The sequence below is a fragment of the Lynx rufus genome, unplaced genomic scaffold, assembly GCF_022079265.1.
Source record: "Lynx rufus isolate CCGP_SWC_20201006 ecotype Redwood Valley unplaced genomic scaffold, mLynRuf1.p SCAF_18, whole genome shotgun sequence".
Lineage (NCBI taxonomy): Eukaryota > Metazoa > Chordata > Mammalia > Carnivora > Felidae > Lynx > Lynx rufus.
Genome location: NW_025814832.1, coordinates 33,240,666 through 33,266,572, shown reverse-complemented (window position 1 = coordinate 33,266,572; position 25,907 = coordinate 33,240,666).

The window sequence follows — 25,907 nt, the reverse complement described above, 5'->3', positions numbered from 1 at the left end:
AAAAGATATCCCCAATTTATGGATCAGAGGACTTATTTTTATTTTGTTAAAACAACAATATGCCCCAAAGCAATCTACAAGTTCAGTGCAATCCTTATCAAAATTGCAGCAGCTAGCTTTTGGCGGGGGAGGGGGGGGGCAGAAAATGATAAGGTGATCTTAAAGTTCACATGGAAATGTGAGCAATAATTCAAGAGACCCAAGGTAGCCAAAGCAATCTAGAGAAAGATCACAGCTGGAGGACTTACTTTTCCTGATGAAAAAACTTACTACAAGAAAGAGTAATGAAAAATGTGATGCCCGCACAAGAGTAGATATGACTGAAAGTCCAGTCACACACTCCCACATTTGTAGTCAATGTTGTTTTTTGTTTTGAGAGAGAGAGAGAGAGAGAGCGAGCAGGGGGAGAGGGGCAGAAGGAGAGAGAGAGAATCTTATTCAGATTCTGTGCTCAGTGTGGAGCCCAACTCAGGGCTCAATCCCACAATGCTGGGATCATGACCTGAGCTGAAATCAAGAGTCAGATGCTCAACTGACTGAGCCACCCAGGTGCTCCTATGGTCAGCGATTTTTAACAAAGTTGTCAAGATGATTCGATATGGAAGGTATAGTCTTCTTAACAAAGAGTGCTGGGACAACTGGGCAGCCAGCCATATGCAAAAGAAAGAAAACGAACGTTTTCCTCACACCATACACATGTGAACTCGAAATGGATCATAAATCCAAATGTAAGAGCCGAAACTATAAAACTCTTAGAAGAAGTCCAGGAGTCAATTTTCATGAACTTGGGTTAAATACAGCTTTTTTACATAGGACAACAAAACCACAAGTGACAAAAGAAAAAGATTAAAATATTGCACTTCATCAAAAATAAAACTTGTATGTTTCAAAGGATGCATCCAAGAAGTTAAAAGATAACCCACACAATGGGAGAAAATATATGCCAACCATATTTTTGATAAGGTAAATGTAAGAATATATAAAGAATTCGTACAACCTTACAATTCTTACCAAAAAAAAAAAAATACACAGTTTTAAAATAGGCAAGATATCTGAATAGACTTTCCTCTAAAAAAGAAAAAGTAAAGTAAAAAGAAAAGAAATAAATGTTCAGTAAGCACACAAAAAGGTGCTTGATAGCATTACAAGGATCTGGATAGATGTTTCTCCAAAGACATACAAATGGTCAATAACCATATGAAAAGATTCTTGGTATCACTAGCCATTAGTGAAATGCAAATCAAAACCATGATTTTACATAACATTTTATACACATTGGAATGGCCATAATGAAAACGGCAGAAAGTAACAAGTGTTAGTGATGATGCAGAGAAATCAGACTGCTTCCACATTGCTGGAGAGAACGTAAAATGGCAAAACCGCTCTGTAAAATTGTTCATCACTCTTTAAACTAAGTTTAAACATAGTGTGAACTCAGCAATCCCAATTCTAGGTATATACCTGAGGAATGAAAACTTATGGCAACATAAAACCTTTTACACAAATGTTTACAGCTGCTGTATATATAGTAGCCAGAAAGTGGAAAACTACACATAATAGCCAAAGAGTGGAAAAAACCCAAATGTCCATCAACTGATGGATGGGTAAGTAAAAACTAATGCATTCATGCTGTGGAATAGTATTTGGCAATATAAAGGGATGAAGAACTGGTACATACTATGTATACATGTATCCGTTGAAAAACAGTATGCCAAGTGAAATCAGCCAGTCACAAAAAGACATGCATTGTATGATTACATTTATTTTCAAAACAAAAGGAAAGAGGAATCTCAGCTCAACCTGGCTGAAGTTTTCACACATTCTGACATTTCGCTGTGCAGTTTTCATTGTCTGGACCTCTGAGCAACAGGATTAAGGACATACTACATTCTATTGCTACATATTCTCAGTGGCTGAACCAAACTTTTTTTTTGTTTTGTTTTGTTTTTATAGTAAAAGGATTCTCTTGTAAAGGAGATACAAGAGAGTTAATCTGCTTCCTAGGTGGGTAAAATGAAAGCCCTTGTACTTTGTGGGAGGGTTTGTAAATACGCCACTATTTTTTACAATTTCTCTGAGCATCTGGTGCAAAGCAGAAGACATCTCTTTCTTGAAACCCACCAAACCCTCCTCCTTCCGGGAGGAGCTCACAGAGGTCCCACTGTGAGTGATGAAAATACTCTTCACCTTGAGTTGTAAATTCCTCCCAGAGCTTATTCCTAAATGACTAGACAAACCAGCCATAACATAATTCACTCCGCAGTTTATTTCCCCTGCCAACATTTGGAGACTACTAGGAATCACTGTCTGAATTTGGTACTACAGATAAAATATTTGATAGACATAGAGCTAAAAGAATGAACATACCAGTAGGGCAGCTAGATAAGTCGATTGAAAGTTGCTCTGGAATGTGTACATGCTGTAGGAGAACAGATACGAGGCATTCTAGAGGCTCAAAGAAAGGAACATAACCCAATCAGGAAAAGCCTCTAGCAGGCTTTAACTCTCTACCTTAAGAAATAATTAGGTTCTAAATGGGATGAAGAGGAGAGGAAGGCAGAGGAAGGGCACTCCAGACAGAATTGATAGCAAGGTGGAAGCCAAGATGTTGGGACCACATGCACGTGGGTTATCTGCAGGTAGTTCAGCACACGAGGTTATTAGCCGGGCTGCCCATGAGCTGAAGCAAAAAATAAAAAATAAATGACTCAGATGAGCTTTATTCCAAGGAGTTCTGAGCCTATGCCCAAGGCATATGTGAATTTTGGACGAGAGTAGAGGGACCTAAAGGTGAAGCCAGGAAGAAAAGGCAAAGTCCATTGACTTATTCAGAAGAAGCTTCAACCCCAACTAAGGTAGAAACACTTGAGATGAACCAAGGGATGGATTCTAGAGCAGTTGACATGGTCAACCTAAGGGTAATTTGGATACGGGAATGAGGGAAAGGGATGGTTCAGGGTGACTGTCAGTATTCTATTTTGTGTCGCTAAAAACAGGGTTGTATAATTTATTGAGAAAGGGAGGTTGGAGAAGCCACATGCGTTTGCTCTGGGAAACAGGCTGAGACTTGCTTTATCCGTGTTTCATTTGTGGTGTTCCCCAAACACCTAGAAGGTTGTTGAGCACAGAACTTTGTAGCGCAGGAAATTCAACCGTGTGCAAGGGCACACTGGAGAGTCGTTCTCATTGAATAGATGAATGGGGAAGGGTTGTTCATGGAAAAGACTAAGAATGACCAGAGAGAAGTTTTGAGAAAAGACTGTTAAGTGGGAGTGTCACAGAAGTCATGAGATGATGTATTTTCAAGGAGGGAGGAGTCAAGAGTGTCAAATCAAGTAGATAAATCATGTCACAGTTGAACTGAAAAACGTCCACTAGATTTTTTGGCAAAAGGCACACTCCAGAATTTTGTCACAGCTTTTCCATAGAAATCCCCACATCAGTCTGGATGGCTAGATGTGGAGTGAATGTACTGGCAGCTGAGTCAATGCAGAAAGTGAATAATCACTGCACAAACTTGGCTGCGGAAGTGAAGAGAGACGGAAGCAGATGGGAGACACTGTGGACATTATTTCTTTCACCTTTTACGTTGTAGTAGGACATTTAGATGGCTTTTATGGTTAGAAGAAGGAAATGCTGGGTGTGTGTGTGTGGGGGGGTGCCATTGTTTCGAGATGAGGAGAAATCCCAGAGACGTGTCTCAGAAGAGAAACGCCACAGAGCACAGCAAGAATAATTAAAGTGGGGCAGAAGAGGGACCCCTTTTTCTTTGAGAAGGGAGGATAGGTGGAAAAGCAGATAACTAAATAAAACTGTTGCTTATTTCCTTTGGAAATCCCAAACAGTAAAGAAACACAATCTTACTGCCCAATAATTGATGATGCCATGTCCAAGTGTCTCCATCTGGCAGGAAGAGCATATGATTTAAGATAGAGAATTTGCCTCCCTGTCTGCACTGGGGCCATTAGATGGGGAGAAAAATAGGCTTGGTGTGTCACGGGGGGTGGGGGGGGGCAGGCAGAGGGGACAAATGAACTCTCCCTGGGTCCAATCTCACTGTATTTTTATCCTCCAGAGAAGAGAACAGATGTTCTCCTTTTTTTTTGTTGAGAAAGCATCATGCTTCCTCCTCAACTTCATTTTAAACAAGAGGTTTCAAGAGAGGCCACCCACAGCTCTGAGTGTTCCCACTGAGAGGAAAAATAAATGCCAAACCCATGTGCACTGAGCAAGAAGGAACAGCTGAGAGAGAGAAAGAAAAAAAAAAAGATGACTTTATAGCTAGACCTGCTTGGCTGGATGATTGGGGTAAAGATTACATTAAGTTTATCAAGCTTTTACTATTATTATTTTTTTAACAGCTAATAATCCACTGCCACTGATAACAGGCAACGTAATAACTAGTTAGTGAGAGTCCTAGTTTACCGAGCCCAGAAAGTCTGGAAGTTCTTAGAAAAGTACTGCATAACATGACTTTCCCCCTGGAGATTAATATGCTAATGAAGATGGTTTAGAACTCAAGTTATGAAACAGTCAAATTATGAGTACTAACAGTGCTGACCAGAAGTTGGTTTTTTGTTTGTTCGTTTGTTTTGTTTTGTTTCATAGGAAAGTAGGTGAGAACTGAGAGATTTTGGAGTCAGAAAAAGAAAAGAAATCTAGGTTATAATACCACCTGCTGCCTTTATCAGATACAGCCTTTGGGAAAATTATTTAGCATTTCTATGTATCAATTTTCTTGACTATAAAATGCTGGGCCTAAAAACACATTCTTTAAAGGGTTAAATAAATAAATAAAAGCAAATATTACATACACTTATACATTATATCTAATACTTTTTACTATTATACATTTTATACTATGTCTATTTTTGTATTATTACATAATAAAGATCCTGCCGGAAATCGGAATTCATGGATGGTTCAAACGTAGATATCTCAAAGAAGAAATTACTTATAGAGATAAAGGTGGGCTAAGGGCACATAAGGGAATAGTAGTAAAGTCTGAAGAGACTTATAACTGTGAGAAGCCATAGCACCCCAAGGGACCCAGAGAGAAAACAGTGTTATCGGAGGTAGCCAAGATGTAAAAACGGGGGGGGGCATGGAAAAGGGGACACCCTGGGGGGGTCACTAGTCATGAAGGCATATAGTCCCTGCCAGATTTGATGTCTATGTGGGGAGGAAGCAGGAGAAGGAATTCCTGATTTCATTGTCTTCCATACTGTATCCTTTTTTGGTGCCTGCCATTGGCCAAAGGCAACAGAATCTAACCAACAAAAGGAACTTGGGTGACCTTTCTGCAAAGGTCAAAATTCTAGGGCATAAAGCAGGACACAGAAGAGGGTAGAAAGAACCTGGATCAGGATAGCACTAAGAAGAATCCTAAGGCTAGTTCCTAGAAGATAGTAAAAGCTTAAATATCACCTAAAATGAGTGTCACTACCAAGCTGACTATACTGATGAAGAAGATGGTGATGGTTGCGATAATGACCATGGATTATAGAACAACTCAGGGGTGACTGGGTGGCTTAGTCAGTTAAGTATCCGACTCTTGGTTTTGGTTCCGGTCATGGCCTCACAGTTTCAGGAATTCAACCCCCACGAGGGGCTCTGTGCTGGCAGTGCAGGGCCTGCTTGGGATCCTCTGTCCTCTCTCTCTTCCCCTCCCTGACTCACGATGTCTCTCTCTCAAACAAACTTTTAAAACATATTTTCAAAAACACCATCTAAATTGTTATTATTATTACTTTCCTATGGTGTTAGCTTTTCTCCTTGTGGATTATTGACCATCAGCAGTCACAAAAAATTTTACTTCAGTCCTGCTTAAGCTAAAATGATTACAAAAAAAAATTACAGGTAGTATTTAGTGCATAGCTTTTACACATATCACTAGAAATATTTTCACTGACATTAAAAATATACTTGAATTTATATTTAAGGATTTACATAATCTAAATCATAGAGAATAAAGATAAGTAGAGGTCAATTCATACAATTTACTCTTTTTATGGTAAAGAAAATAGGACACAAGCAAGCCACGTACCTAGTATCACTTAAATATCGAGGCATGATTTGAAGCCAGGTTTCATAGAAGTCAGTGGTGAAATACAGAAAGAATAATTTTCCTTTGATACATCTCCAATTCTCTTATTTCTCAACATTTTCTTTTTTTAATGTTTATTTATTTTGGGGTAAAGAGAGACGGGGAGACAGAAAGAGAGAGAGAGAGAGGTGCAGAGAGAGGGGGAGACAGACTATCCCAGGCAGGCTCTGGGCTATCAGCACAAAGGCTCGACACCAGGAACTGTGAGCTCGTGACCTGAGCCAAAATCAAGAGTCAGACGTTTAACGGACTGAGCCACCCAAGTGCCCCATTTCTCAGTATTTTCTTGTTGGAAAACACTGACTTACACTCTTTGTTCCTGGAAGTGTTAGTGAATCTACGTGGTCAGTTAACTCCATGCCTGCATCTTCTGGATTTTTTTACTCTGCCTCTTCAAGGCCACACTTCCTCTGGTTTGCATGGAAAAAGCAGAGTGTGAGGGCCCTGAAGCCATTCGCTTGTGTCCCTGTGTCCCGAGTTTGGCAGCTTTGCTCAACCTGATTCTTCCAGAGCAGGTGTTTCTTGGATGTGAATGACCAACAAGGTGTATGCATACTTTCAGAGTAATTTATGGAGAAGAAAGTTGATGTTACACTCAAGTTAAAACGTTTGCTAGGTATTGCTACAAAATGAGACACCAAAGGAGTCTCAGCGTGTTTGTTCCCTCTTAGGGGAGGTGTGGAGAATACAGAGGAATAGTTTGGAATTTGAGTTCAATCTTCAGATCCCGATAAATGCTGTGTCAGGAGTTCAAAAGGCAAAAAGACGGCAAAGGCCAAAACTGACACCCTAGCTTATTATGTGTGCCATATACCTGGTATTAACAAGCTGCTTGTCTCCACATCATCCTTGCCTTGTATTGGAGGAATAGCTAAGTCTTCTGTGATCACTGTTTAATGCAGACAGATTGCCTTCACTTGAAACATAATTGGATAAATAGTCACCATTAACCTTCAGTTTGTCATGAAGTTATGACCCACTATGAACAATACGCAGTTTGAAAAACAAAGTTAAATCGCAGATAAACATAATCACCTACCTAGAAAGGTATTCACAGTAATGTCCTTTTAAAGTAATCAGATGCCTTTCCAGGTTAAGTGTGTGTCAATTTATAAAACTATGATTTACACACAACCTCATATTTATAAAATCAAAGCCCCTGTATTGCTTCCAGTCTGTCTCTCCCTGAACAGTTCCTCTCACTTTCAAAAAAGAAAGAAAGAAAGAAAGAAAGAAAGAAAGAAAGAAAGAACCCAACCCCAGAGTGATCTTTTATGACAGTTTCATTCAGCGTGATATTTAAGTCAGATGTATTATAATAAATTTTATGTATATGTATGTGTGTGTATATCTATCTACATCTATATCTATATCTATATCTATATCTATATCTATATCTATCTATATCTATCTATATCTATAATAGTATATTTAGTATACCTTAGAACTGGAATATGTTTATGCAAAATCTTCAAAACAAAACAAATCTGTCCAGAAATGAAATGAGAATGAGAATTGGCTTTAGGTCTGAGCGTCAATATATTCATCGGCTCAGACACAATTAATAAATGTACGTAAATTTCTATTCTAGGTTTTCTAAAATTTGAAACATAAAAGTAGATCTCATGTATAAGACAGTTCTTACATAACAATTCTATGGATTTGTGTGTAAAACTGAAATACGAGAAAATAATAATGATATCAGAATATCAGAATGAGGTTAACATCTTGTTTGTAGGAACTTCTTACCTAGCTTAAACTGGGATAAAAAAATCGTAACTTCCTCCACCTCCATCATTATCCCCACTGTCCATTAAATGGACCAAAGGAGAAGGTGGCCTTTGTCTAAGGACTCAGTGCAATAGACAACTTGGCTCAGCAAATTGTTCCCCCAAATAACCACCATTTCTTTCCATTCACCTGTCTCATTATTTCCGCTCGTATCTCAGCAAATGATTCCTCTTCCTACTTGACAAAAGAAAGAGAAAAGGACAGGTGGGAACAGCCTCAAACTGCCATCCACCTCTACGTGACAACATACGGGGATTCCCACCTTCCATTTTGCCTCGGATCAAAATACATTTCTCCTCTTTTCCAACTATAACTTCTCTTTCTCTGTTCCGGATCCAAACGTCTCAAACACCTGGCCTGTATATCCTCTTCCTCTCTGTAGGCTCCTTCCTCTGTCAGACATGCCTATCTTCAAATAGCATCAAAACGTGTTGAACTTTTCATCACGTTTCCCTCACGTCAGTGCATCTTGAAAGAACAGCCTCAACCCCATTATAAATTCCTCACATCCAGTTCATGGCTCAATCCCTCCCATCTTGGGTTCATCCACTACAACTTTGTTAAAATTGCATTTTTCAGTTCAATAAAGACTTGTTTATTAAATCCAATGGACATTTTCCTTCCCTTCAGCACTTGAACCTTTTGCAGGATTTGGCAATTTTGAGTTTTTGTTCTTTTTCACCCTACTGGATGGAGGCTCCAGTCTTATTCTACAGGCTTCTCTGGAGTGACTGCAGCACCCATGACTCAAAGAGCACCCACATGCCCTTGCTCTTGCTTCACTCTGAACACTTATAGACTCCCCACCAGCTTTGCTGACTGAAAGCCCCCCAAAGTAACCCAAACTCAAAATGTCTCCAAGTCAACTCTTCTTACTTCCCCTCTCTCTGCAAATCCAATTCTTCTTTGATCCCTGATCTTGAAGGAGGTGGCATTGCCATCCAGTGGGTCTCCTGAGCCAAAAATCTGAGGCGACCTCCTCCTGCTCATGACTCCATACACCATCAGGTCTGTGGTTTCTCCTTCCAAGGGACTCTCACACCTGCTTCCTTCTCTGCATCAGTATTTTATTTCAGGCCTCCAATGTTTCTTCCCCTGAATACTGCATTTGTCTCCCAACTCTACTGTAGGTCCGATTAAGAGCCACTCCATTCTACTGTTATAGACAGTGAGTATGATCCCGCTATTTTCTCACTTGCAATCCTTCTGTTGTCCCCTAGATATGACAATGCAAAGATGAGTGGGCATAACATACACAGCCAATGTCCATCCTTTGCGATATTATTTCTATGACCTCATTTCTTCATCCTCCCCTACCAAGCATGCAATAGTCCAGCCGTATTGAATTATTCACAGTTTCTGAAATGTGCCATGTTCTGAGGATCCTCTCAGAATTTTGTGCCTGCTTCACCTCTTCCTGGAACCTCCTGCCATATTCTCAGCTTGACTTATTTCTACAATTTTGCTGACTCCCCCACGCAGCAGCATTTTCTCCAGAGGGCCTTCCTGCAATTCTCTTGCTGAGTTTGACGTCCCCTCTCTGTTTTTTTTCCCCCCACACTACTCTGCATATGGATCATTTGTAATGCTGCATTTTAACGACTGAATTAATCATTTGCCTTTTCCACTAAAATGTGAAACCTTCCAAGTTCTAGCCTGTGTCTCTCACATCTGCATCTTAAGCACTTAGTGGTGAGTCTGCTACCAAGGAGACGTTTAGCACATATTTATTGACTAAACCACACTACGGCAATGCCAGACAAGATGCACATATGTGTTACAATTACAGACTATCCTGAAGTTCATGTCAACAACTGGATAACACAAGTCAATTCATTGACAAGGTCTTATTTATTATTATGCTGCCAAGGTTGATTTTACATATTTGCTTGTATCCATGTTATTGTGCTTAGGATAAAATGGTGACCTCCCGTTTGAATTTCACATATTTTGCCTTTCACGGCAGGGAACTATACTAAGTCAGCATTTTTATGTCTCAAACTACCTTCAAGGCATAAGGTCTTACTTAAAATAATAAATGATCACCCTTCAAGAGTCAATTAGAATCAGAATCATAACAATTTCTTTCTGGAAAGGACAGTCTTAAGAGACATGTATTTCAACTGTAGTTGAACTGACTCATGAATTTGATAATTGTTCTTCCTGCTGTGAGTGTTAGCTTTTATTCTTCTTTTAGTCCAACATATAAAGTCCCTTCCAACTGTAGAATCTGTTGAAGTCACTCAAAATTGTTATACAAAAATGCACATTTATTTAGTGGCTGATTCAGTCATTCAAAACAGCCTGGAAAAAACAAAATGCAGCCAAATGAAAACTTCAAGGGTGGAAGTCACGTTATTGTTTTTTCTCAAACATATTGTTTTTAGCCTAAAGCAAAGGTCAACTTTAAGTAGTCCCTGTACGGATATCTGACATGTAGTGTTCATTAAGCTGAAGGCGTACCCAGGAAGAGTAAACAGGCGAGTGAGGCTCTCTGTGCTACAGATAATTTTCACAGACTTTCAACCAATGCCCTTGATATACTAGTTACGGGGTCATGGGGATAGAAGTGTTAGGTCATAAGAAATGTCTCCCCTCTGAAAAGATGGCTACATAATGTGAGATATATATTTGCTCATTTTATTGCAATGCGTTTGATGCTCTGATAAGTGATGGACAGCAACATGTGGAAGCACAGATGAACGACGGCTCCAACTTCAGAAGATATTTCCTGAATTTACTGATGAACAAGTGCAGTTTTAATGGACAGGTTAAGAAAGGGGAGGTCGAAAAGTTGATTACATTACAGAGATGTGAAGCAGAAGGTGTACAGAGCATGACGAAGAATGGAATAGATCAGGACACATATCTGGGCAGTATACAAGTGACTGGATATTGCTTACAAAGAATGTAAGCCAGAGAGGAACCGGGTAAGGTAGCGAAGTGAAGAGAGGCTGGGACCGAGAGAATACTGGATTTTTTTCCTGCTCATAATAGGATGCCCTTGGAGGTTTTTCACGCAGGAGAAAGGCACAGCCACAGTTTTATTCAAGGAGAACACTCCGTAGGCAATATAGAAGATGGACTGGATGGAGAAAATTGGAAACCAGTTAGAAGACACCTACAATATTCACCGTTACTGATGTTGGGGCCTGTTCTAGAACTTTGCAAGTGAGTTGAAAAGGCATGCATTTGAGGAATATTTGAGGCAAGGTTCAGAAATCATTTTAAATGAAACCTAAAACCTAACGGATTTATCTGGCATTGAACACATTAAAAGAATCTGTTGCACACCAAACATGCACTGATGCTCTTAGAGTTTCCCATCCCAAGCTGCTTGGTTCCACCACTGCCCCACCACGCAAGCTCACACATATGCGCGCGCACGTGCACACACACACACATACACAGGCACACACACCCTGGCTGCATGCCTTTTATAATGCTCTACTTAGAGGGTGCAGAGCCACGTATGATTATATCACAAGTGAAGTCGAGAAATTCAATTTAGGGCCTAGGCATAGCTTCTCAATTGGGAAAGCTAAAAACCAATGTTGGAGTGGGGACGGAGGAGGGAAAAGTCATAGGGGAGCTGACTTACCCTCTGTTCTTCATTTCACTTTGAAAGTAAATACATTGGCCTTGGGCTCTAGGCTACAAAGCAAATAATGGGCAATTATTCAGTTAATATGATCACTGTAGACAGTGAAACCAGATAATGCCTGCTGTGCTCCCTCCATACACCCTCCCCTCCAAGTGCACGTTGTTTTGTCTATACAGACATTTCCAAATATAGCCCAGGTATGTTGTTGCAGGAGCCGAGCTGCGACTACAGTCTGAGGTTTGTCTTTGGGCCCAATTTTGCAGAACGCGGTGTCTCAGTAAGTCACAAAAGAAGTGTCTTCTGTTACGTGAAGGCTGGTGAACACCAGAGGGAGGTGAGGCTTCCCTCCAGCAGTGGTGATCCATGTGTTTGGTTTTTTAAAGGCTCCCATGAAAAACTGAAATGGGAAATAAACAGGTTTATCCTTTAATTCTTAAGGTATTTTGTGGAAGATACAGAACAGTTCATTTAGTAAAAATTCTAGTGTATTTAATTTTTTTCTTTTCTTTTCTTTTTTTATACTCTGAAGAATGCAGTTGATGTAAAAAACAATTTTCCCCTGTTTTGAAGGAAATTTCCAGTGTCCAGAAGTCCCTTCTTTCTTATTGCAAGTGAGTTTGTTTTCAAATTTAGGCAGAAAGAAGAAATTCCTCTCTTCTTTCTTTAATTCAAGCAGACTGTTCCTAAGTGCATTTTTTAAAAGGCTGCAGAGGTAAAACTAGGCCACGGTGGTGATATTAGCTCCAGGAAAAATAGTCTGATTTACACTTGAACACAGTTATTTCAACTTTTCAAGTAATGTAATCTCAGAGAGACCTTGGTTCCAAAAATATGACAATGTATTAAGTAGAAAATCAAACTTCACAGGATCATTTTATTTCCATTAAATTCCACTCTGAATATTACAGAAGGCAATATTTGGTTTTATTATTGTTAATTCCAAATATAATAAATATTCGTCTCAATCTGAGTTGATTTATTATCATTTAAAGTAGTAAAATATTTGAAGCTTTCACTGTATAGAAGATATCATAGGATTTGGTCCAAACTACTATTTTTTTTTTAATTTCTCTTTTGCTAAAAGTAGCATGGCTTAAATTCTTAGAAAGCATATATTATAGACATAACTTTTTTCAAGGAAACTAATAATTCGACTTACAGTCATTAAAGGATATATCATAGAAATTATTGTTTTGTGGTAAAGGATAATAATAACACACGTGTAGTTATTAGAGAATATTGTCATTTTATACCATGCATGTGTACCATTTTATATTTGTTACTAATATTGGGCTTTTCTTTTTCTCACTTGCAATTTCCCCATGATTAGGCCTTTTTTAAGCTTGATATAGCATCTTTCAAATAAGTGCTGAAGAGTGCTATCAAACATACATTTTAAAAATACCTATGAGCTAGGCTCTGCAGTGTAATATCCTATTATTCCTAATATAACCTGTTAATTTCCTGTAAGAAGGCAGTGGTTAATATCTCTAATATACCTGGAAACTGATAACCAAGTGTTTGAACTCTGTTATCAACAGGAAATTGACTCTCCATTATAGGAGCATGAATGGTAAAGCCCAAGGGCCTGGATTGATTGGTTGATTGATTGATGGATTTTAAGGTTTTACTTTTATTCCAGTTATCATACAGCCTAATGTTAGTTTCATGTGTACGATACAGTGATTCAACACTTGCATACACAGCTGGTGCTCAACACATAAGTGCACTCCTTAATCCCTATCACCTATTTAACCCAGCCTCCACCCACCTCCCCTCTGATAACCATCTGTTTGTTCTGTATAGTTAAGAGTCTGTTTCTTGCTTTGCCTCTTTCTCTTTTTTTAATCCCTTTGCTCATTAGTATTGCTTATTAAATTCCACATATGAGTTAAATCTTATGGTAGTTGTGTTTCTCTGACTGGCTTATTTCACTCAGCATCATATACTCTAGCCCCATGCAGGTCGTCGCAAATGCCAAGATTTTGTACTTCTTTATGGCTGAGTAATATTCCATTGCGTGTGTGTGTGTGTGTGTGTGTGTGTGTGTGTGTGTATCTCACATATACCTTCTTTAGGATTTAAATCCTAACAAGTAAGATAACTCGTATTTGTTATCTCTTTGACCTTGGCTACCTAGTTGACCTGTCCGTGTCTTATTCTCTGTACCAAATTATCTTGTCATCTCTCACTTTTTATCAACTGTAGATAGGGGCTCATAATAGGATGAGATGGTAGAACTGTAAGAATTATCCAAATCCATGGCAGTAAATTCTTTGACTTGTGTCCGCCATATGTTATAAATGCTTGCCATATATGGGCTGATTCAAGTCACTGTCGGTAAGATTTTTTTTCAGGGGAGATGAAGCTGGGGGTACAGAAGCAGGGATAGTGGTGTTTATTGCACTAAGAAGTATTTAAAACAAACAGGTCAATAGTAGCCTCGTTTTAATTAGATTATCTTATCTAGGTCGGTGTGGAATTGGGGTGAGAAATAAACACTGAATCAAAAACCTACCAAGAAGGTAGTGGGACTTCCTCATTATATATGCTGAATAAATGAAGCAAATGATTAACGTCCTCTTGGAAGTTAAAAAAAAAAAAATCTTGAGGCAAAGGCCATCTTAGGGTTTAAGTACTTCATTTGTAATCCCTAGTGTCAGATGGGTATTTATTGTGTATCAAATGTTAAATATGTGTATTAGCACTCTCAACACCTTCACAGAATTTTAGAATTTACATTCAAAACCCATGTATTTGTTCAGATGCAGCATCCTTGCAGCGCCTGTAGGAAAGCGGCAATGAACACAGAATATAAGATCAACTGAAATGTGTCGCTGTTCTTGCTAATGTAGACAGAAGGACTCTGTAGAAAGCATTTCTTAAAAATGTTGTATTTTACAGGGAAATACAAATCAAAACCACACTCAGATATCACCTCACGCCAGTCAGAGTGGCCAAAATGAACAAATCAGGAGACTATAGATGCTGGAGAGGATGTGGAGAAACAGGAACCCTCTTGCACTGTTGGTGGGAATGCAAACTGGTGCAGCCACTCTGGAAAACAGTGTGGAGATTCCTCATAAAATTAAAACTAGACCTACCCTATGACCCAGCAATAGCATCGCTAGGAATTTACCCAAGGGATACAGGAGTGCTGATGCATAGGGGCACTTGTACCCCAATATTTATAGCAGCACTCTCAACAATAGCCAAACTATGGAAAGAGCCTAAATGTCCATCAACTGATGAATGGATAAAGAAATTGTGGTTTATATACACAATGGAGTACTACATGGCAATGAGAAAGAGTGAAATATGGCCCTTTATAGCAATGTGGATGGAACTGGAGAGTGTTATGCTAAGTGAAATAAGCCATACAGAGAAAGACAGATACCATATGGTTTCACTCTTATGTGGATCCTGAGAAACTTAACAGGAACCCATGGGGGAGGGGAAGGAAAAAAAAAGAGGTTAGAGTGGGAGACAGCCAAAGCATAAGAGATTCTTAAAAACTGAGAACAAACCGAGGGCTGATGGGGGGTGGGAGGGAAGGGAGGGTGGGTGATGGGTATTGAGGAGGGCACCTGTTGGGATGAGCACTGGGTGTTGTATGGAAACCAATTTGACAATAAATTTCATATATTAAAAAAAAAATAAAGTACCACTAAGTTTAACAGAGTAAAAAAAATGTTGTATTTTAGATGTAGTGACTGCAATTCAAATAAGAGTATATTACAGCAATGAGTATGAATATTTATGCTCTTTATTATGCAAAACAAAAAACAAAAAACAAAAACAGGGACATCTCTGCCAGTGCCATAGCCTTGAGGGTTAGCAAGCATGCCATTTGATTGTCTTCAATCTGCCCTATGAAATGCCTACAAGACTCTTTATCTTCCCTAGACATGATTAATGGAAGCATATATCAACTCCAGGGGCTTCTACCTTCTCTACTGAGCTTCTCTTAAGAGGATCATCTACCATGGGGAACAATAAAAGATAGCTGGAACTTAAAAAAAAAATGCATAAGAGTGGGGAGAAAATCAATCTATTTCACCACTAAACCTCAAATAAATAGATGACCCAGCTAAAGCGCCCTTGGAGCCCTAATGAGATACAAATTGATCGACAAATGTTCTCCCAATGGAGAACTGTGACCTATTCAGCTCAAAAGAGCCCAAGACCCAGTTCAATCTCTTAAAATATCACACCCTTGGTGTTTCAACCATTTTCCTTTGTTGCTCTTTAATATGAGACATTTGTCAAGGAGAGAAAATATATGCCTTCTGGGAATTCCCTTGTGGAGTTACAAAGGATGCAAATCTGGCCTGAGATATGGTAAGCTTTCCAAGAACATCAAAACTCACACTGTTGCTTTTCTCATTTATCGCCCGGTTGTTCGGATGGAGCTGGGATGTACTCCTCAACTCCATCTAACAATGCTTTTCTTAATGGATACCTACCTAATACGAAAACTTAGACCATATGCTTTAGACACCTATAGGATCACTGCTGAAACCAAAATACTAATTCTTAATCCCAAAATTAAACAAGCAAACAAACAAACAAACAAACCAGGAGTGGAGGAAGAAAAACAAAAAAGGTCATGAGTACGTCATCAGGAAGAAGGAAGCTGATGAATCTTGTGGTTTGTTTTGCTTACTTATCCAGGAGAATGAGATCCTTCACTGGGATTTCATAGTCAGTTTTATGCTGCTTGGAGCAACCCAATTTCTATCCCAGAATCTCAATTTTCTCCTGTTATGTGAAGAGATCAGAATATAAAATCTCAAGGGTCTTTTGGGGGTCTGTGATTTTTATTTTTAACTTAGGGAGATTTTGGCACTAAATGTTAACAAGCAGTAATTGCCAAGGATGAAAACCTGAGAAAAAAACATCATTTTCTTAATGACTTCTCAGACAACAAAAAATACCAGGCAGTATAAGATGTTAAAGCTCACTATGTTTTTGGTAATACTACTACATTTAAATTACATTTCTTCACTTTCAAACACTTGACTCTTGAAATCTTATGCCTAGATCAAACGGATCCTCTGGTTCTACTTCCCTATTTCACAGAAGAGGAAGCTGCTGCCTAAACCTCAGAGAACCAAAATGACAGGAGACACTGAGAGATGAAGAATATTTGTACAAAGGGGGGACACATACTATTTCAAGGCATGTGTGTTAACACACGTGCACGTACCACATAAACACATGCACACTTAATTCAAAGAATAGTTTTTAAAATAGTTCTGAGTAAAAATATGAAATGGGAAAACGCTTTGTCCTTGCCCTTCAGGGGACTTTGATATGAGGGCTATGATATATATAAGTAAATTCAATACATGGAATTATGTCATTAGAGCAGATAGAATGGTGTACAGGAGGGAAAGCCCTTTCCCACAGGGAGAGTCAAGGAAGGCTTTGTGGAGGATGTCATTTGAGATGGGCCATAAAACATGGACAGTGTTTATATTTTAAAGGCATTTTGGGTGGAGGAAACAGAATCCATCCATTTATTCACTTATTCATTCATTTACTCATTCACCCAACATCTATTAAGCGATGACAATGGAGGAGGCATTGTGTTTGATCCCAGACTGTGAAATCAAATAAAACAAGGTCTTTGCCCTCAGGGGGTAGTGCTTATTTGAAAACCAGGAGGCGGCCAGTTCACCTATATCATAAACTATGTGTAAGGAAACGGAGGACCTGAAACACGGAGGGCGGACTGGAATCTAATTGTGGAAGCACTTGAATCTCCCCTTGATTTTTATTTGAAAGACAATGAGAAAGTCACATAGGTTGCTGAGCTCATTGCAAGTACAACTTGATCAACACTATGCTTTAAGTAAAGGTCACCAAGTAGCCATCAGCAGCACTGACAGGCCAAAGTAAACTAGATAGAGCTCAAGATGGAAAAAGGAAAAGAAATCCTTAGCAAACAAACAGGTTAATAGTGACGTAGCACCTCTATTTGCAAAGCCTGACTCGGATAATGCCCTTGAGCTCCAGAACCAATATTTCTTCTGCAATGTCTCTCCCGAAGAGTCGTAACACTTTAAAAATACAAATACATGAAATCTCAGGGAAACTGGAAGGACCAGATGGGTGTCCATGAGACCCAGAAAGGTAGAGGGACTTGTCCACGGTCATAAAGTGACTCAGAGAAGAGTCAGGAAAAGGCTCCATGAGTCATGGCTCCCAGCTTTTACTCTGACCACGAGACGAAGCTCCTCCTTAGCAACAGAGAGAGGACTCAGCCTTGACGCAGCCAAACTGGCTCTGTCTCTACCTCTTTGGCCTCTCCTAATGTCAGGACTGTGTCCTGTTACATTTTGTTCCACAGCCCAGAATGAGTTCCAATGAATACATTTTGACTAGGTGGAGAAGTGGCAGCCGCGAGGTGGTTCACCTCATGATACGATGCCACGACTGCCCAGGGCAGGTCCTAGGGCCAGAGTTGGAAACGAAGCGAGCAGCTTCCAAGTCTGAAATGGGGGCTGTTGAGCTTACACGGGTGAGGCATTTGGCAAATCTGGAAACGATGGGAAAAGAAGACCACACGGGTCAAGGGAGGTGTTGGGAGTGTCTGCTCTTCGCTAATAAGACAGCTGTGCTCTGGGATAGCGTATCACAATAAGGAATGAGTGTATTAGGACCAACGTGCTCTGAGGAGTTTGCAGATACCATCACGGATGCCCATTGTTCGTTAAAACAATGCTTGTTGCCATGGCCCAATCCCTGAGATTCTAATTTATCGTCTCCGGCAAAGAGGCTGGTTTTTACTGGGATTGTTTTAAAACCTCAAAGTCAACTCTGATACTCATCCTGGTTGGAAACCATTCTTTTAAAATACCAGATTTGTGGTATGGGTGTAAATGTTAATTTTTTCCTTTTTTTTTTTTTTTTTTTTAGGGCCTTGTCTTTCTTCCTTCTGGTCTTAGAATCTTCTTTGCTGTTAATCATGTATGGCTCATTGAGATTATTGTTAAATTGCATTTTAATATAGCTTTTAGTGCACAATATTAAAAACATACGGTGGTCATTTAATGGTATAGAAATACAAGTACTCCTTGTACAGATCTGTAGACGTTCCTTGCAGTTCCAAAGTAAAGGTATATTTACAAGCGTCTGGGAGAAATGAGTAAGAATACCTTTTTCTTATGAAAGTATCAGTGTGGGAAAGCCAGTATACTCCATAATTCTTTATAGTGGAGGGTATATAAAACCAGTGTTTGTATTTCTATGGGCAAAATATTGCATTAGATTTTAAATTCCAGGGGCGCCTAGGTGGCGTTAAGCATCTGACTTGGGCTCAGGTCATGATGTCACAGTTCGTGAGTTCTAGCCCCACGTCGGGCTTTCTGCTGTCAGCACAGAGCCTGCTTTGGATCTTCTGTCTCTCTCTCTCTGCCCCCCCTCGCTCACACACACACTCACTCTCTCTCCAAAATAAATAAACATTAAAAAAAAGTAAAAAAAAATAAAGTAAAATTTTAAATTTCATTTACATAAACTATCTACCTACTTGTAAAATTCAGTCAAAACCATGGAAGGGGAAACTACATCATCAAGGGATGTATGCATACACGATGAAAGTATAAATAAATGCAAAATAACGTATCACAAAAGTCAGGATAGTGTTACCCCTAGGGGTCGGGAGGAGGTTTTGCCCAGACAGGGCGCAAGGGTTGAGGTTCCAGAGGTGGGCGATATTCTATTTTTTGACCTAGATGGTGGTTACACAGATGTTTCCTTTATTATATTGTTAAACTGTCCAAATATGTTTTATACGGTTTTCTGCATATAAGTTATAATTCATAATAAAAAGTTTTAAAAAGTTGAATAGTTCTGGAAGACTCTATAATAAAAAACAGCTGTTTCTTTGTTCCTCTTGTTCTCATCTTTTAATTCAATGGACGAAGCCACTCTAGCTGTCTCTAACAGTATTAACCTTCGTATTTCTAGAGAAAATGCTTAACTATATTTAATTTAAAAAAAAATTACCGATTAGATTTCTGCTTTCCTCTGTGGCTGATGGAGAAATAGCCCCAGAATGTATTCCTCAACACACACAGGCGTGGGTGGGCTACTTTCCTGCCTCCATCCTGCTCCCAGATATTTCTGGTTAAATTAATATTCAGTGCACACCTTATTATGACTGGGCATATTTTGTTTATAGCTTAGCCACCAAGCGCTGTAAGATTACATTTCGCTCTTATGTACATTTTTATGCTCTTCGGATGGTTAATAGTTGCTTCTGTTTTGTTTTTCTTTGCATTTTGTTCTATATAACCATTACTTATTTGGCTTCAAAGATTTCCCAAGAAAAACAGTAAAACTTCTCCAGCATTCGATTCCAACATGAGATAGTGTATTGGTTTGTGGTGTGTGTGTGTGTGTGTGTGTGTGTATTTCTTGGTATCTCCTTTCTGCTACCTCAAACTGCAAAAGATATTGTTCAGGTCTGCTATATCAGCTGTCTTCCTAAGACTTCTCTTCACATCATCCTGGGAGTTGTCTTTGTTTCTTCCCTATTTCATAAATCCTACATATTCCTCTTTTATGGATTACTGCCTTGGAGTGTGACGCCAGGAGCTTCCTGGAAAAAGATGTATGGCAGGTAATTTTTTTGAGCGTTGGCAGGCCTGAAAATATCTCGATTCTACTATTACACCTCCTGATGGTTTGGCCAGGATTATAATTAGAGTTTTGGAATTTTTTCCCAGAATCCTAAAGACCTATTTCTTCTGTATTCTACCTCCCAGTAATTTCATTCATGATTTTTCTTTGCTTGAGTTTTATGTTTGTTTGTTTCCTAAAAGCTTTTGGGATATTTTCTTTATTATTGGTGACCTAAAATTTTCTTACAATGCACCTTGATTAGAATACTGAGCCCAAGGTGATGTCTTTTAATCTAGAAACTCATGCTTTTTAATTCTGCATAAAGTTCTTTTACACATTTTTGATGACATTTGTCTTTTTTGAGAGAGACAGAGACAGAGAGAGAGACAGAGAGAGACAGAGAGAGAGGCAAAGAGAGAGGAAGATACAGAATCTGAAGTAGATTCCAGGCTCTGAGCTGTCAGCACAGAGCCCTACATGGGGCTCAAACTCATGAACCATGAGATCATGACCTGAGCCAAAGTTGGATGCTTAACCAACTCAGCCACTCAGGTGCCCTAATGACTTTTGTCTCTTATTCCCTATTCTCTAACTCCTCTTCAATGTTGGGTCTCCCTGGTCAACCTGCCATCTTTCTTTTTCCTCCTCATTTCCTTGTCTTTATCTGTATTCTACTTATTCAGTGGATTTTCTATTATTCTATCAAATTTTTCATTTCTCCTTTTCCATTTCCCCTTCTCATCCATATGGAAGTATAATATGCTCTTACAAAAGACTGATTTAGTGGCCTACTCCTGGCTCAAGGTACATCTGCAGATTGTCTTTAGGATAAAAACAAAACCCCTTTGCATGCTTTAATGATTTGGCTCCTGATTCCCTCTGCATTTCATCATATTACCACTGCATACGGTTATCAATATACTATCGAACAACTCTCAGTACTTTGAGGACACTATGCTCTCTTTTATCTCACTCGTTTCTCTTTTTTGCCTTAATATTTTTATCTCTGTCTTTTATCTGGCCAACGAGTACTTACTGGTTCTGATTTAGAAGCATATTTTTCTAGAAACTGTTTCCTAACCCACTTCTTTTAGGCAATTCACCCTTCCCAAGTAGTTCTGGTGTCCCTGCTAAGTGCTCCATGGCATGTTGTACTCCTCACTTCCAACCAGTCATCAGTGTCATGGTTGTTAATTTTTTCTCCCTGCGCGATCTGTTGCACGTTGTACTTGGGTAGCGCCCATGTCAGTCTGGTTTACACCTGCAAACTGTTAACACTATCACTTACCAAGTTTGCGGGTTATCGTCTGGACTCAGTATTTGCTGAATGGATAAAGGGATAGTAACTGTTGCATGTTTTAAGTGCTTACAATGTTTCATGCACTATTTTAACTGTCCTACATGTACTCCTTCACATTACCATCACAAAGCCTTAATGAGGCTGCTCCTGCTATCATTCCTTTTTCAAAGACAGGATCACTGAGGTTAAGGAGAATACACAGGTCACATAAAAGTGACAGTTATTGATCTAAACCTAGACATTCTGGTTCCAGACTGTCCATTTGCAACCCCTCACAATAAATACTTTGAATGGGCATAAGCAGAAAAACAGGAATTTAACCTTTCACAAAGGGCAAATAATTCTCAAATGATTTCCATAGAAATGGAATTACATAGAAAGATAGCTGGCTTTGGTACATTTTTGTAAAATGTGTCTAAGGTCCTTTTTCATTCTAGGTATAAAAGTCTGATGTGAATGAAAATATTTTTGTTTTATTTTTTAAATGTTTATTTATTTATTTATTCTGAGCAAGAGTGCATGGGCAGCAGGGGTTGGGGGGAGGCAGACAGTGAGGGAGAGAGAGAATCCCAAGCAGGCTCCATGCTATCAGCACAGAGCCTGATGTGGTGCTCGATCCCACGACCATGAGATCATGACCTGAGCCAAAATCAAGAGTCAGACGCTCAATCAGTTGAGCCACCCAGGTGCCCCCAAAATAGTTTTAATCTCTAGAAAGAACTTCCCAAAATATTTCAAAAGTTTAGCTAAATAAAAGCTTTACGTTAAAAAAAATGACAATATCAAATTAGTTTTGTCTTTCTCACATAGATAAGAAGAATACGTATTTCAAATCTATTTAAAAATCACCTTCACAAAGACCCACATTTCAAATCTTGAACATGCTAGGGCAACATAAAAATGGAAGATTTGGGCCATTCAAGAAGCTGCATGTGAAGGGTTTTATCACTGAAGCCAGTGGGGGGGAAAAAAAAGCACATCGGTGAAAAAGCCTTAGGCTTCTTTCCAAATCACAGCTTTACCTGTGTGTAGAAGACTCATTGAAGAAAACTGTAAATTCCATTTGTGGACAAGGCAGGCTTCACGGCTGGGCAACGTACACCATCCACAGGGCTTACAGTTCTGCTGTTGCCGTCTTGAAATTCATAAGAATTGTTAAACAAGAGGCTCACATTTTCATTTCGCACTGTGACCTAAAATTTATGTAGCTTGTCCTGTTTTCTGGACAGATATCCCTTCACCTCACAGGAAGGTGTAGTTGAATGGCAAAGCAGAGACCTGGAGACCTGGAATCACCAGGGTTGGCACCAACTCCAATTAAAATAAAAAAAAAATCCATGACCTTTGATGAATTATTCAACCTGTTCCCCGATTATCCATTTGACTCCACGGTGGCTCTATTATCTGCTTCTTTCCATTTATTTAATTCATACCCTCCTCATCAATTCTTGATTGAAATATTCCCGTGGTCTTTTTAGTTATCCAATTGTCTTTAATTTTCTCTAATTCAATTTGCTCTTCAAACCCCTACCACTTGTATACAAAATTAGTTCCCTTTTCAAAAATAAATGTCCATGTTTGTGTGTCTGTGCTCATTCTGTTCTTTATGGAGAATACTCTTTTGTGATGCTTCTGCAGATTGCCATTTCTGATCATTAGATTGGACAGGAGTCTTAGTTACAAGATTGCAGAACACTGACCTAAATTAGTTCAAGAGGAAAGAGGAAAATTATTATTTTGAAATAATAAAAAGTTTATAGCTAGCTCCTGATTTCAGGTATGGTTGAATTCAGGACACAGAAAGTTACTGGCACCCAGAATTTCAGCACTGAGTGGCTTCCTTTCTATTGTGTTAGCTTCACTCTCAAGCTATACTTGGGACCCCAGCAGCTCACATCACTACAAAACCAGATCCAGATGGCCATAGAGCTTGCTTCTTTAATAGTGATAATAAACGCCTTAGGTTGTATAATGTTTACTGACCTGAGACTATTGCAGCAATGGGTTTTTTTCATTAATTTTGCCTATAATCTTGAATCTGGAGTAGAATTACTTCTACATGGAGTAGAATTATATCTAGATAAAAATCAAAGGGGATGCATCCCCATTTCACTCTTGCATCAGAAGGAGTTGACATTGAGACAATCCTTACTTTTTACAACTGTGCTGCTATAGTATTGAACCAGTCACAGATTCGTTGATAGAGTCCCTTCTCTAAGCTCCCTGAAATCTTCACATCTGTTCTAGACAGACTGGCCACATCACTCTCACTTCTCCAAGATCTACGAATTAAAGGGTTAATGACTGGCACAGCAGAGACCTTCTAGGACTCTTCTCTGACTCCACGGTCAGTGCTCATTTGGCTTGCTTGACATAGTTATGTCTTATCGGTTGTTTTACATTTTTATATGATATCTGAGAAAAGAAGTTTCATCTTTAGGATGAGAACTTCTACTGATAGTGTTTTAGGATTAAACTCGACAGTAAATGGCATAAAAACAAATTATTAGTGGCTTAAGCAACATGGAAGGTTCTTTCTGGCTCACGTTAAAGTACAGGTGGACAGGCTTGGGCTGGTTTGGCAGCTTCTTAGTTATGGGGACTCTGGGCTTTTCTATTGTGTTGTTCTGCCATCTTTCATAACTGACTACCAGCTTGTGATACAAGATGCTTCTCAAGCCCCAGCCATCAGTTTGAATTCCATACAGCATGGAGATGGAAAAGGAAGAAGGCCATGCTCCCATCCTTTAATGATATTTCCCAGACATCATTATGTCTCCTAGAAGTTACACATACAATTTCCCTTGTATCCCATTGGTCAAAACTTAATCACCACATGTAGTTTCAAAAAAGAAAGTGCATGTTATTATTCCAGGGAACCATGTGTTTAACCAAATGGTGAGATGCTATTATTGTAGAAAAAAATCCAGGTAGGAGTTGATAACTGAAAGGCCCAGTCACAGCTAACTGTTTCATAGTCTTCAACTTGTCATGGGAAATAGATTGAGGGAAGGAAAATAATTCTTCAAGAAATGTTTGATGGCAGATTAGAACCTTAGAAGAAGGAAGGAAGGAAGGAAGGAAGGAAGGAAGGAAGGAAGGAAGGAAGGAAGAGAGTGAGAACAAGAGAGTAAAGGGGAGAGAGAAAAAGAATAAAAGACCCTTATTTTATATATCAAACTGGTGATGAGGGACCATTTAGAAACCATGACTTTTATTCTGAAGGGAGAAGGTCTCTTTTCTACATTCTATTTTCCATACCTCCATCCAATATAGGTGTTTTTCTTTCTGCTTGATCTCAACCACATATGGTACATGAAATACAAGCAGAAACTGTGTATGTTCAAAACTCTAACTTTTCTGGCTAATACTTGTCTCCCTCTTCTCTAAACTCTTAAAACACTTACAGCTTATATGAAGCAATACAATTAATTTATTGAACAAATATATATTGAGCATATGCTATATGTAGAATGTTCTTCTAGGAGCTAGGGAAAATTTAAGGAACAAAAAAAATACATTTTTTTAAGTGTAGAAAAACTAAAAATGAATTAAGTAAATGCTAGTGTGTATTATACACTGGCAAAATAGAGTGAGGTATGGGAGATGAGGGGTTCTGGGAGTGGGGACTTGAAATGAAAAAAAATTATGTTTATTAATTTTCGAGGGACAGAAAGAGACAGAGTGCAAGTGGGGGAGGGGCAGGGAGAGAGGGAGACACAGAATCCTAAGCAGGCTCCAGGTTCTGAGCTGTCAGCACAGAGCCCAACGTGGGGCTCAAACTCCCAAGCCATGAGATCATGACCTGAGCCAAAGTGAGATGCTTAACCAACTGAACCACCCAGGTGCCCTGGGGACTTGCAATTTTTAAATAAACTACCTCACTGAGAAGTTAACATTTAAGCAAAGGAGGCAAGAGAGCAAACCACCCAGAAACCTGGGGGAAGAATATTCCAGGCCAGGGAGACAGAAGTTCAAATGTCCTCATGTGGAAGCATGCCCATCTTAGGAATAGTAATGGGGTCTATCTCTGTCTGGCCCTCCTGGAGCGAGCACTCGGGAGATGAGGTCAGAGACTCCATCACAGAGTGCTTGGTAGGCTATTTAAGACTTTCTCTTTTACTCTGAATTGAAAAGCCATTGAAAAGTTTTTGAGCAGAGGAGGAGCATGATCTGTTTTAAGTTTTAGAAACATCCTCCAGGTTGCAGGATTAAGATCAGACTTTAGAGAAATATGAGCAGAAGTTATAAGAGCAATCTGGAATCTACTGCAATAGTTTAAGAAAATATTACATAGACATTAGAGAGAGTAGATAATGCCAACCATACAAACTGACAGATTAGACATGGGGTGTGAAAGAAAAGGAGGAATCTAGAATGACATAAAGACATTTGAAAGATGGAGTTGTGATTTGGCTGAGATAGTAAGATGGTAAGAAGCTTCTGGGAAAATTCCAGTAGTTCAGTCTGTT